This window comes from Tursiops truncatus, chromosome 12, assembly GCF_011762595.2.
Source record: "Tursiops truncatus isolate mTurTru1 chromosome 12, mTurTru1.mat.Y, whole genome shotgun sequence".
NCBI lineage: Eukaryota > Metazoa > Chordata > Mammalia > Artiodactyla > Delphinidae > Tursiops > Tursiops truncatus.
Window position 1 is genome coordinate 12,890,309 of NC_047045.1, and position 13,378 is coordinate 12,903,686.

Below are 13,378 nucleotides of genomic sequence, written 5' to 3' on the forward strand. Positions count from 1 at the left end.
TGAGGTTACTGAGGAAGCTGGACTTACAGGGAATAACGGCTTAGGAATATATGGTAATACTTATTGTTAAGTGTCTTGGGTCCTAAACTCCAATAGCAAGAACTCTTTGCAATTGACCTGGAGAGTATATACTTAGCTACAGTTCTAACTATTCTTCTCCTGTACATACAATCAGCAAGAACACAGAAGCATGACCCTCCAAAAGAATAATGCATTCTTCTGCCGGCCCCCTGAGTTACAGCTGAAGCTGGATCTTACCATTTACAAACAGCTTCATGAAAGGCAAGGAGTTACGGTCTGCAAGATCTGCCACAACTGTTCCAGGATGAAAAACAGGGGTAGTTTATGACATCTGCCTCATGGAGAGAAGTGGAGGTGTGGGGAGCACGCTGTCTCTACTCCCTCACTTCACTCCTTTCGGCTCCAGCCAAACAGAAGTGCTGCTCAGAAAGAATGCTTATGGTTTCTAACTCTTCCCTGTGACTTGACCAATAGTTTAAGTGACCTCATCCATGTGCTGGAATCCAACCAAGAAGTGTTGCATAACTCCAGCACGGTCGGTGGGTTTTTAGTTAGGGATGTGTAGCAGTTATCTTTTCTAAACTACAAATCAGAATATGTAACAAAAGATATGTATGCCTTTTTTTTTTTATTTGTACGCCCTTATTATGCAGTTTAGGAGATGAAGAGACTGAAAATTTGGAATAAGTGAAACATGTTGATGGTTTATGGGGTAGGAGGAAAGAAAATATGCAATTCTTTTAGAATACTTTAAGAATTAGAGTAACTACAGGTGGCTATTGTTAAAGAGAAAAACCACAGGCCCAGAACGGTGTCACCTGTGCCCATGATGCCAAACCTAGATTTAATACCTAACCTAATATTACTTTGGACCATCACCAGAAATGTCATCTTAATCAACCAGCCCATCCCCCAGAGGGAGGAGAGGCAACCTGCATGATAAAAACCTGTCCCTACTCCCTCAAAAGAAGTCCTGGCCTAAAAATAATCCTTTTTTTTCTTTTGTTTTTTTCTCGTCTTTTTCTTCCTGCTTTTTCTTGTCCCTTGCCTCGCCAATCTTCCTATAAAAGCCTCCTGTTTGTACAGCCCCTCAGAGAGCCCTTCCAGTTGCTAGATAGGATGATGCTGGATTTATGAATCACCCTAATAAAGCCAATTAGATCTTCTGATTTCTGGGTTCAACTTTGATTTTTTTAACACTATAAAAGAATAGAAGATACATAGCTCTATTATCCTCATGGAACTTAAAATCTAATTCAGAATGTATGACAAATATAGAAAATGTCTGGGGGATTGTTTCAAAATAAAATATACAAAATATATAATAACTTAGGATCTTAAAGTCAAAATAAGAAGCAATTACCCTGAAGATAACATTATTCAGGGATGACATTATAGGGAAAAAATCGAGTTGCGCTTGAGATAGAAGAATATGAATTTGTTAAATGGAGAATAAAATTCATTTTAGGCAGAATGAAGACATTGGATGTGAGGATGAAAAAAACGCATGAAGGAGATGAAAATAAACTGGCTTATTTTGAGTACCAAACCCTTGAGTTTTACAGGGGAGCAGACTTCGCCACCCTAAAATATGTTTATTGGCATAAGGATTATTTTAGGCTGATTGTTTTTAAGAAACTGCAGACTAAGGGGAAGCTCTGAAAACTGAGCAGAAGTTACCCTTTTGTAAGAGACACTTACATATATAAGAAAAATATTTGTAAGGGTGTCTCCCTTGCTGTACCAGGAAGAGGGAGATGACCTTATCTCTAGGATATCCTATTGTTACCAAGGCTGATTGCCCCAAAATCATACCCCTGCCCCTCCCTTGAATAGAAACCAATTACTCTTATCTAAGTTTCAGGAGGAAGCTGCCAAAAGAATATAACAAGAACCACTTAGAACCAACTATGCCCAAGATGGTGGAAGATTTGACTTCCAGTAGACTGTGAGACTCATTATACGCTCATTATAAAGCATTAGCTAAATGACACACCCACCAGCGCCACGACAGATGATGGTTGCCACAACAACAACTGGAAAAAATCATACAAGGACTGAAAAGGAGAGCTGCATCAGTTCCAGGTCCAAACCACACCCCTGTTCTTGGTTAACTCATGAAAATTCCTCCCACTCTTTCCAAATCCCTCCCTTTTACCTTGACTCTCCTATATATTTGGTGTCTCCGTCCAAATCGGGTTGAGAAGTTGATTTGCAAACTAAATTCTGGCTTCTCTGTTCTTTGGCCATTTAATAAAGCTTGAGCTGTTCCAGTCGCAGCAGAGATTTTGTTATTGGCTGTGTGAATCTGATCAGAAAAAGAACCTCCTTGCCTGAGACAAGAGGTCTCTGCCTGGGCTAGGACCCTGGTGTAGGTCAGGTTGACTGATTCGGTAACACTATCAATGCAGACGGCAACAGACTTAAATATGCTTAACAACCTTAACCTCTTTTACTATGCTTTTCCTGGTAACCTCCCACACCTGACTCCCCACCCCCAATCTCTTCTGCTGTCTTTAGCTGAAGATGGTATTAGGTGAGGGCCGTGACATTTAGGGGAGTTACTCAGTTTTACTGGGTCACTCCCACGTATGCAGGGGGTATACATGTTATCAAACTTCTGTTTTTCTCCTGTTAATCTATCTTATATCAATTTAATTATTAGATCAGCCAAAGGGCCTCGAAGAAAAGAGGGGAACACTTTCCTGCCCCTACAGTGTTCAGGGATAAAGTGGCATAGGTATGTGAAGTGAACAGCTGGAAGAACCTGAAAGAGTTTCAAGCATTGTTCTCAGCTCCATATGGAAATATTTTTATCAGTTCTATATGCTGATTGCTAAAATATACCACAAGATAGCCATGAATATGCAAATTGAACTATTTGATTAATAGGTCAAAGGAAATTATCAATTGTGTATGTAATTCTTAAATATATATTTCAATCTCAAAGGACATCATTAATAATTATCCCTTATTTTGAAGACAGAGAAAAAGTGATAGTTGGCTACCTTTCTGTGTAGAAAACAAGAGAAGTTAAAGTCTAATGAAACTGAATTAGAAACAGAAATCATTAGCTCTTTGACCATCTGGTAGACTGAGATGAAGTATATGGAACGTGGAAACCTGAAAAGTTCTGTCTGTGCAAGTAAGTTGATGTTTAACAGATAGAAACATATTATGATTTCAAATTTCCTTTCTTGGTGCATTCCAAATCAGCATTGAAGGACTGTGAGGGTTCTACCTGAAATATCTCTAAGAGCCAGACAGATAAACTAATGTGTGTGTCAGGCTGAGAGCAACATAATAGTGAAGGATGGGGGCTGGAGAGAACATGTGTGTGCACTTCCTGAAGGGATCTTAATTCAGTTTTTATAGAAACACTGTGTCTGCCAGAGAAAACTTGTGCAAGAGCCATATGCGACCCATGGGTCACCAGTTTACACCCCTGCATTAATTTGAAACCTGGCCTTTCAAGATAATACAGATATACCTGCAGTCTAATGAAAATATTGAAAAAAGCAATATTAGCTAATTAAAGTCCATTGACAAGGAAATTTGCAATTGACAAGGAAATTTAGTTATTTCTGAGGTATACTTTTTAAAGTAATAACTAGAATTATGACTTATAACATTATACCAGCACATATAAGATTTTTAGAAATTTTATGTAATGTCTGAAATATTTATATTATCATATTTCCATACAAATAACCTAAAGAAAGTTCAGTATTAGTTGTTTTTTTATTGTTTGTTTGTGTGTTTTTTTATACTGCAGGTTCTTATTAGTCATCAATTTTATACACGTCAGTGTATACATGTCAATCCCAATCGCCCAATTCAGCACACCACCATCCCCACCCCACCGGGTTATCTGCCCTTGGTGTCCATACGTTTGTTCTCTACATCTGTGTCTCAACTTCTGCCCTGCAAACCGGTTCATCTGTACCATTTTTCTAGGTTCCACATGCATGTGTTAATATACGATATGTGTTTTTCTCTTTCTGACTTACTTCACTCTGTATGACAGTCTCTAGATCCATCCATGTCTCAACAAATGACTCAATTTCGTTCCTTTTCATGACTGAGTAATATTCCATTGTATATATGTACCACAACTTCTTTATCCATTCGTCTGTTGATGGGCATTTAGGTTGCTTCCATGATATTGAACTCTTTTTTATAAACAAGATGAGATATCAGTGATGCATGAAACAAACATGAAACTGAATGATCCCATTCTTTTAGACTAAGTGCCCATATGATGAGAGCTGTGGTCCTGTTTTCTGAGTGAAAGGATCTCAGTCCTTGTCTTCTTTGAAGAAAGAATTTGACAAAGAGAGCAAGATTGCAAAGCAGGCACAGAGTTTACTGTAAGCACAGTACGTGTGGGAGCACACACAGGCACACTTGTGGAGTGAGTTGCATTTTATAGGGATAGCTTAGGTTGTTAATATGGGGTTAGTTTTCTGGGGTTTAGATGAGGGTAACTCCCCTTCCCCTCCCCTACAAGCATGTCATCTGCAATTCCTTATTTGGGCTTCCACCAGCCACCTTTTGAATCTTTCCTTTGGTCACCTAAGCAAAACCCACGGTGGGGCGGTGGTCAAAACTGCAATGCTAATGGTATTATAATAATATTACAGCGTGGCCAGTGTTCTAGAGGATGACTTGAGACCCCTTCTGTGCAAGTGTTGGGCTGGGAAATCCTCTCGACCACAAAAATGAGGAGGCTGTGGTGGGTTGCTTCATCTTCCATCTGATGAGGGTGCGTTGTTCTGTTGATATTTTATCTCAGAGGGTCAGCATGAAACCAGCTGCAGCAGGTTAACCTGAGGCCTATCTGTCTCCTTCCTCAGTCCTACCATAAGACTGGTGAAATAGCTCTTTCACTCTCTGCTGCACTGATGCACTCAACTCTCTCCTTATTCACTCTCTCTCCCGGCTCCTGAGAACAGATAATGGAGGTCAATCTACTTGGGATAATAGCAGAGGTTAAGTAAGGACCTTGAAATGATTAAATACACAGAGAAAAACTGGACCAAAGTATTACATTTCCAGACATCTCCTCCTCACTGCTTTCAGCTGCTTTCAAATATGATTTAGTCTTTCTTTTTCTTTTCTTTTTTTTTTTGAGGGTGATATCTTCTTATCACTTGCTAATTGACTGTGTCTGCCTGGTGGGTTGAGTTTCTGTTCAAACTGAGCCTGCAGAGAGAAACCAGTGAGAGAGAAAAGAGAAAACTAAAGGGGAGGATGTAGGCAGAGAGAGACCTAGGCCCTCAGTAGCCCTATAATGACATTGAGAGAAGAATAGAGGGAGATGGAAGGTCTGGGACCTGATAATTATGATGTGAGAAATGGGGATCAGGCAAATGGGAATGTGAGTGAGAATTTTTTCTGTCACTGATTGTATTCTGTTTCAACCGGACATAAGTTTCAATTGGCATTTCCAACTGCTCACCAAATTATGATCTTGGCTCAATTTTTTCCCCTTAATTTGCTACATTCTTCTCCTCACATCCTCCTTCCCCGTCCCCTCCTTCTAATCAGAATGCCCAAGTCCGAAGAAGAAAAACAACAGTGTTTTGGCAAAGTTTTGGTTTTAAATCTCCATTTTAAAGAATTAGAAAGATGATCTCAAAGATGAGGTAATTTTCTGAATTGGCCTAAATTTCACAGGTAGAAGAGGAAAGACAGAAAAGATGTATGTTTCTAAATTTTAAATAGAGACTTTTATTCTTCAACTATTAAAGGAAAAGCTTGGAGCTAGAAATAGAAAAAGAATTTATTAATTAAGAACAATCAGCTCTTCAGTTAGGGAAAATATAGTAGTTTGACACTCAGTTGAATTACTGTTTGTATTTTCTACTTTATCTAGTTTGTGCCTATATTTCCAGGTACTAACAATTTCTCTACAGGCAAATTTGCCTAGAATGCTTTCAGTCACTGTAAGGACAAATACAAATTAAAAAGAAGAGACTTCAAGAAGCTAGCACCCTTATCTTCTAGTTTTGGTGGGAGGGTGAGAACCTAACTAACTAAAATATGTTATTTATATAATATATTTATTTTTGTTATTATACTTATTACTATAAGTATTTCCACTTAGTGTTTTACAGGGTGGATATGGAATCTTCTTTGGTTACAGAAGCTTTCTAAATTAAAAAAAAAAATTGTGATACATGGCTATATGTAGTTAAAAACAGATCACCAAAATGTACTTATTTTGTGACTATTCAATGATAGGAGCTTACTTTTATGGCACTGTGTTTGTTATTTTTTTATGAAAAATTAATATATAAGCCTTTTCTCATTTCATTATGTTCACTTTTCATTCTTTCATATTGGTTTCTGCTTCCCTTTCCTTGAATGCTTTCAAGATAACTGATTTCCGGGCTTCCCTGGTGGCGCAGTGGTTGAGAGTCTGCCTGATGATGGAGGGGACACGGGTTCGTGCTCCGGTCCGGGATCCCGCATGCCGCGCAGCGGCTGGGCCCGTGAGCCATGGCCGCTGAGCCTGCGCGTCCGGAGCCTGTGCTCCGCAACAGGAGAGGCCACGGCAGTGAGAGGCCTGCGTACCGCCAAAAAAAAAAAAAAAGATTGTGCTCTTTCCCTTCACAAGAACTAGCAAAAATTTAGGTTTACTTAATGGCAAATATATATGATAATATTGTTCAGGTAAAGAAAATACAGTTGGGTAAAATTTGCAATGCAAAAATGTATTTTGTGGTGCTATTTTAGATGTGGCAATGTTTTAAGTGCATGTCTACATAGGTAAGAGATACTGTAAATTGTTTTTCTAAAAAAAAAAATCAAAATTGCATTTTTTTTTTCATTTTTGAAGATGTTCTTTTGAGAATTCCTTTCAGGCCTATAATATTAGTATACTGAATCAATCTCTCTCTCTTTTTACTTTTCTTCTTTCCTTTTCCTTAAAAAAAATTGTATCCTGCAGCTAATTATTGGGCCGGGGAGTCTTTCACCATTTTGATGCCCATGCCGTCATTTTGATGCTGCCTAACCCAAACCTTCTTCACAGGAGCAGGGAAGGGACCTGTCATGGGTTGGGTGTACATCTTACCTTTTAAAAATATTTACAAAGGCTTATAAGGCAGAAACGTGGTAATCTCTTAACCAACCTCTCTTGTTTTCCTGCTCTCCTATAGTCTCTATTCTCAGGACAGCAGCCACAGAGATGATAAAACAGAAGTCATATCCTACTCACTTTTTAATAGGTTTATTTGTTTTTTTGGTGTTGAGTTGTATGAGCTATTTATCTGTGTTGAATATTAACCCCTTATTGGTCATATCATTTGAACTGAATCGACATTTTTCCAAAGAGTAGATGCGGATGGGGCAACAGGTACATGAAAAGAGCCTAAGCATCATTAATCATCAGGGAAATGCAAATTAAAACCACAATGAGGTATCACCTCACACTTGTCAGAATGGCTAACATCAAAAAAGTCTACAAATAACAAATACTGGAGAGGGTGTGGAGAAAATGGAACCCTTGCACACTGTTGGTGGGAATGTAAATTACCAGTATGAAGGTTTCTCAAAAAAACTAAAAATAGAACTACCACATGACCCAGCAATTCCACTCCTGGGTATGTATTCAAAAAAGCTAAAAACACTAACTGGAAAAGATATATGCACCCCAATGTTCATAGCCGCGTTACTTACAGTAGCCAAGATATGGAAGCAACCTAAGTGTTCATCAACAGAAGAATGGATAAAGAAGCTGTGGTATATATATATATATAGAGAGAGAGAGAGAGAGAGAGAAAGAGAGAGAGAGAGAGAACGGCCAGTAGGAAGGAGGAAAACCTGTAGGGTGTGGTGCTAGAGAAGATGGGGTTGGTGACGGGACGGTAAACCCTGCTGGATGTTTTCTGCACTGAGATGAAGACAGTATGGTTATCACTAAGTTTGGCAGCGTGGAAGTAACTGGTGAACTTGACAAGAGCAGTGGCACTGAAATGGTGGGGGCAGAAATCCTGTGGTTATCACCAATCCTGATTTGATGATATTACTGGAAGAAAGCAGATATTGAAGTTGACATCAATTCGTGAACTTTCTAAGACTTCAAATCTAGTTTATGGACACTGGTCCCAGTGTTTTTGGTTTGTTTTCATGACGCTAATCAATATCTGGGCTCCTAATGATGCTGCATATTCTAGTTGCAATGATAGAAACTGGCTTTAAAAAATGAAAGAAAATCTCCTATGCCTGTTTACTTACAAAATTAAACATTTAGTTGAAAAATTCAGAGTTATGAAGCCAGCTGTGCTTGAAAACAAATTAATTGATTAACAAAATGGGGAGGAGCTTCTCCTTGTGGTTTCAACGGTGTCTATATTTGTAGGTGTAAGGAAATATCAAACAGGGGTTTACAAAGATGCTTTGAATTTATAGCATCTGGGGAGAATACTTATAATTTACTATTTCAATACTTGGCAGGTGGAAAACCTCAGTAAATAATTTTGCCTTTTATGAACATAATATTTTGTTCTTCAAGACAGTAGTTTAAACCTCCCATTTGCTGTGGCTGGTTGGGTTCCTCTGTACCCCACTGGTGGAGACCATGGCAGGGTATCAACAAAATGCATAGACATTCTCTGTAAAGCAGGGGAGAAGCCAGTATTTACTGTTTAAACTTACCGTGTTCTAATACTGAAAGCTAGAAACACTCAGACTTCAAACTCATCACAGCAGGTGTTAAACAAGGAGGGGGAAGAGAAAACCATCATATATTAATTTAGCCTGTTGAACCCTCCTGACACGCACAATGTGTTGTGCTGTTTCAAATATATGTTATTTCCCTGCCTGTAGCAGTCCATCTGTTCAGGAAGGTCTCTTTAAGTACTTTAGTTGAAAAGAAGAAAACTTCAACAATACATTCCCTAAAAGCTGCTTTTTTGGTTCTTGTGGATTTTATGGTGGCATTCATAATAATACATCAGAAATAAAGACTTTATTTTCTGCCTTTGTCATTTAAAGAGCTCAGCTTGAAGATGCTTGCCGCACAGCACAGCACAAAGTATTTCAGAGGAAGTAAGTTGTGTAGGGGCAAAATACCCCTACATCAGGGGGCTGATGACTTGTCTATCGGCCAAATAAAATTACATTCATATCCCTGTTATAAATATTAGTCTTTTTCTCAAAGTGGACATGTTTGCAAAGTGTTTTCTCTAAATGGCTTATGGACAAATACATGTCTTCAGTACTGAAAAGTAGTGCTTTATTTAAGTCTGAAATTACATCGTTAAACATATAATACAAATTAAAATGAATGGATGTGGCCCAGTGTGTCTCCCAGTATAGACTGCGTATGTAGGGATTTCTCCTTAAGATGGAGATGCAAAAAGGATCTGAACTCTGTAATTCTCTTCTTCCCCCTTTTTATTTTATTTTTATAATTCTCTTCTTCCCCCTTTTTAATTTTATAAAATTTTTATTTTATTTTTATTTTTATAAAATTTTTATTTTTATAAACTTCCCCCTTTCAAGAGATTTATTTTGTAGAGACCTATGCTGTCTCTGTAGGTTTGCTGCTATTTATGAAATTCAACCACTCAAGGAGGGCGGTCTCATCAGAAGAGTTGTCAGTGTTCTACTAGGAGGATCCATTATTCTTAACAAACACCCCACCTGTTATATAAGACGTTATTGCAAAAAGACAGAAATAAAAGCTACTCCAACGGCATTTCCAACAAAGGCTTCTGCATAGGCTTACTTTCCTCCTCGTGTTTTTGTCTAAACCTCTGACTGTCTGCCTGTCTGCACTTTCCTCCCCCTGAACGTTTTCAGCTGAAATAGACCAAGGCAGGAAAATCAGAAATTCTGTTTGTTTCCTACCAGGAGGAGCTCCTGCAGTTACACTGCAGGGTCCTTTCAAGGTGTGCCAGTCAAGATGTTGAAAACTTCTGTGATTAGTTTGTAAACAAATTGCAATTCATTTGTGGATTTGGTCAAGCAGAAACTGTATTGAAATAGTGATTTATGCCATTTACGCTAAACAGAATAAATGTCTGATCATTTCTTAATGGAAAACCTGAAGCAATTTTCTGATAATTTGAGTGCCTAAGTGTTGAATCACATTAGCTTAATCCTCACTTCATTTCTTTTCAATTGGGTAGCACTTTTTTTCTCGTTGAAGTGCATGTATTAATATATATGCTGTTTAAAGACTTAGCCAATGATTTATGAGTTATGTGGCACCCAAGATATCTGGAATCTTTTAAATTAATTCAATAAGGCTGTCACATATACTGTCTTAGTTTTTTTCCTAGGAGATTAAATTAAGCTAACTTAGATTCTAATGTTGTCCAAAGGCTCCTATTCTCCACACAGAGATAAATAAAAATGTTAGCTCAACCTCTCCATTAAAGAAAAACGGGTGTTCCAAGTCATCCTTTTTGTTCTCTTTCAGGGTTGGTTGGATGTTAGGGTTATATTATGTTATTGTTGTCTCTTGGTGACTTTTTAGGGAAACAGGAAACTCGGGTTGCATGGACAGTTTCTCTTATTTAGTAAGACGAATTCATCTCTCTCGCTTAAAGAGCTACTAGATCCTTCTCTTTCTCTAAGTTTGTATCCAAGACAGACTTGAAGAAGAGGGCTGACCTCATGCACTAAGGAATAAAATAATTAAAACACAAAAAACAAGTGTCTCCATTTTATTTTATTTTTTCTTTTGTTTGTTTTTCAATTTCCCCCAAATTGACCATTTTGGGGAAACACTAATAATGCCAACAATAATAACAATGTGTATACATACCTTGTAGTTATCACCAGCATTTCTTTTTTTTTTTTTTTTTTGCGGTGCGCGGGCCTCTCACTGCTGTGGCCTCTCCCGTTGCGGAGCACAGGCTCCGGACGCGCAGGCTCAGCGGCCATGGCTCACGGGCCCAGCCGCTCCGCGGCACGTGGGATCTTCGCGGACCGGGGCACGAACCCGCGTCCCCTGCATCAGCAGGAGGACTCTCAACCACTGCGCCACCAGGGAAGCCCACGAGCATTTCTTTTATTTGACTCCATTTTAGAGCAGTTTTTAAAGCAAAAATTGATTAATCTATGATGCAATCATCATGGAAATTGAATTTTTCTCTTTTTCCCTTTGTAAAAAAGAAACATTGGTTATTTCATTCCTACTGTGGTGAAGTTCGGATTCAAGCCATATAACCCCATGAAGTCAGCTGCTGCTTGACTTGTTTTCCTTATTTTAATAATAACAAAGCCTTACTGTCATTCAGTTTACAAAGTCCTTTTGAGCCTTATATCAACCTGGCGAAATAAGCAGGACAAGTGTGTTATTATCCTCAGTGGTATAATTAAGACTTGAACTCAAGTCTTCTGACTCTAAATGCAGTGGTCCCTCCATTTCCCCCCAACACACTATAACATGTGGCTTGACGCAATGCACCGAAGCACAAATAAACGCACCAGATCACTCCACTGCGCAAACCTGTTTCACAGAGCTCATCTGCCCAAGAAGGGCAGCAAGGTGGCTGGGAGGAGGGTGCTAGTTAATTTCACCATTCGTCTCGTTCTTTATCCTGCCCTAGTTCATGTTACCTTCTAAAATTCAAAGTCCACGGTAGTAACCCGGCCTGTGCAAGGCAGGAAGTCATTCTCTTCCATGATTTCTTCATACCATAAGAACACCAATGGGCGGGATTTGGTGGAGAGACAACATTCCAAGCATTAGTGGTTAGCAATTTGTTTACCTTATGAGACTGCTTTTGATTTTTGATGTTTCTAAATATAAAGGGATGCTCTCTCTGAAAAACAAATAATACTGACAACGAACTTTGTTGCAGACGGTGCGATTTTCAGACAGTCCCAGTGAGATATATAAAGTAGACGTTGCTCATTTTTCTTACATGTGATCTTAGAGGAAAATCTTATTTAGCTACTGAGAATCCTGGAAATGTAAAAGTATTTCTTCTTAGGCATCATTTTTCTCTCTCAATTTTTAAACTAATAAAATGTCATATTATCAAAGCGGTCTGTTGCATTCAGTGTGGAGGAGAGCAGGCATCAGGCAGATATATGGGAATCAGGAATGTGCTGAGAGCTAGTTCACAATCGTTCTCTACAGGGAAGGAAGGACGTAGTCCAGTGTGTTAGGGAGTTATCACGCAGAATAGCTGCCCTGATCTACAGAGTGGATTTGATCCCAGAGAGGGAGGCAGGATCACAATGTGGGTAAGAGCTTACATTTCAAAGTTAGATATACCAGTCTTTAATTCCCAACTCTGGGACTTGCTACCTGGGTGTGCATATGTAGGTTACTTAACTTCTCTAAGTGTCTCTGGAAACACATACACACACACATACGTACACATACACACATGCATTTTGAATAGGCCATATATTCACACAATTCAAGAATCAAAACAATATGAAAGGGTAGAAAATCAAAAATCTAATTTTTTCTTACTGTATCTTAGGAAATGTGACCGATTATACCTCCCCTTAAATTGGGAAGGATTGGCGTCTTAGGGTCTTAGGTGGAAGTGATACAGTGGACTTTGGAGGGGAGGTTTAAAGGAAGATTTAGCTTCCTTCTGGTTCCTGTGAGATGCTTGTTCTTGGACTCAGCTGCCATGTTGTAAGGAAACAAGCAATCTGGGTAAAGAGGAACCATCACGACCCCTGGCGCACAGCCCCACCTGAGCTCCTAGCTGACAGGCAGCTCCTACCTGCCAGGTGTTGTCAATAAGTCAAAGTGAAAGTGGCTGGTCCAGCCCCCAGGCAGGTGACTTCAGCTCGTGTTGCATGGAGTAGCAATAGCCTGTCGTTGCTGATTCCCACCCAAATTGCAGACTCATGTGAAAAATAAATGATTGTTGTTGTTTTAACTCACTAAGTTTGGAGTAGGTTGCTAAACAGCATCAGGTAATTGAAATAGAGTTATGATTTATTTTACTATTTTTTTGTTGATGGAAACCTGGATTGTTTCTAATTGCAAACAGAGCTGCAATGAGTAACTCCCTACATGCTTCATATCATAATATCATATGTGAGTATGTATATATATTTCTAGAATAAAATGCCATTAGTAGAATTTCTGGGCTAAAGGATAAATACCATTTTTAATAATTTTATAGATATTGCCAAATTGCCTTCTATGACAGGTTTTTATTAAATTTATAAAGTAGGCATAAAAATAGAATTTATTTTGTAGGAGCATTGTAAGATTAAATGATATAATCCACAGGATAGTAGAAAACACAGCTCCTGGAATAGTAAACATTTGGTAGATGTTATGAGACAAAATGATACCTGATAAACTATGTTTTGGAATCATATTTTTTAAAAAAGGAGTAAATAATTGATGTGAAGACTT